The 975-nt window shown below is 32.6% G+C and overlaps 1 protein-coding gene and 1 long non-coding RNA gene across 4 annotated transcripts in view; both read left to right on the top strand.

Annotated features, from left to right (window-relative positions):
• grid1b (glutamate receptor, ionotropic, delta 1b) overlaps positions 1-975 on the top strand; it is a 357,735-nt gene that overhangs the window by 258,048 nt on the left and 98,712 nt on the right. The gene's annotated exons all lie outside the window — the stretch shown is intronic.
• LOC108250523 overlaps positions 7-975 on the top strand; it is a 3,107-nt gene continuing 2,138 nt past the window's right edge. The window contains exons 1-3 of the long non-coding RNA XR_001809299.2: positions 7-176; positions 303-367; positions 520-698. This is a non-coding gene — a long non-coding RNA (uncharacterized LOC108250523). The remainder of the gene's footprint in view (positions 177-302; positions 368-519; positions 699-975) is intronic.

The raw sequence follows: 975 nt of genomic DNA, 5'->3' as shown, positions 1-975 counted from the left end.
CAACTGCAACCACAGCTGCACCAACAGCAACTACACCAGCACCAACAGCAACCACACTTGCACTAAAAGCAACCAGCTATGCTGTTATAGCCATTATTGTAGAACCTTTTGATGAACAACTTCAGAACAAGAGCAGCAAAGCATTTAAAGATTTAGAAGAAAGAGTGTGTGCAACGGTAAGTGTTTCATAAAAATATCTTGATGAAATTGTATGAGTGCATATTTTTTGGAAAAGTCTTCACTATACTCATGTTTTATCTGTTTTGTTTTGTTTTTTGTTTATTTTTGTTTTGTTTACACAGATTGACATAATCTACATCCCTAAATTTCTTCTACTCTACATTCGTTGCTTTGTCATTGGATTTAGGTAAGGTTTCACTTCCTTAAACCCCACGTGTTTTTACAAGCCAGGGGATAATGATACAGTATCTTATATATATATATATACTGGAATTTTTGATATGTGTTCTCTATGTTTGTTCAAACATTTTTTTGTTTGTGTTTGTTTGTTTTTGGTAGATCTGCCATTGTACGAATGAATGGTACAGAAGCAGAAGTAGGGATAGAGTTTAATAAAACCACACCAACTGAACAAATCCCAACGGCTGCACAAGTTAAACAAACCTTAGTAGAGGCTGTGGCTGATACCAATGCCACCTTCAACGTTACCTTTTTCCCTAGCTCCATCACAGTAGAAGGTATGTAAAAAAGTGGTCAAATCCTGCACTAAAATAAAAAAAAAATGCCTTCAGAAAACAATATGTTTCTATTTGTTATTTTGCTTTTAATGTAAGAAATTATACATTTTTTCTTTTTCAGTTCCTATCGTCTAAGTAGATAGTTCTTGTTTGTTATTTACAGGTGCTGGTCATAAAATTAGAATATCATGAAAAAGTAGATTGATTTCAGTAATTCCATTTAAAAAGTGAAACTTGTATATTATATTCATACATTACATACAAACTCATATATTTC

The sequence above is a fragment of the Kryptolebias marmoratus genome, linkage group LG17, assembly GCF_001649575.2.
Source record: "Kryptolebias marmoratus isolate JLee-2015 linkage group LG17, ASM164957v2, whole genome shotgun sequence".
Classification (NCBI taxonomy): domain Eukaryota; kingdom Metazoa; phylum Chordata; class Actinopteri; order Cyprinodontiformes; family Rivulidae; genus Kryptolebias; species Kryptolebias marmoratus.
This window is presented reverse-complemented; position numbering and strand designations above follow the sequence as displayed.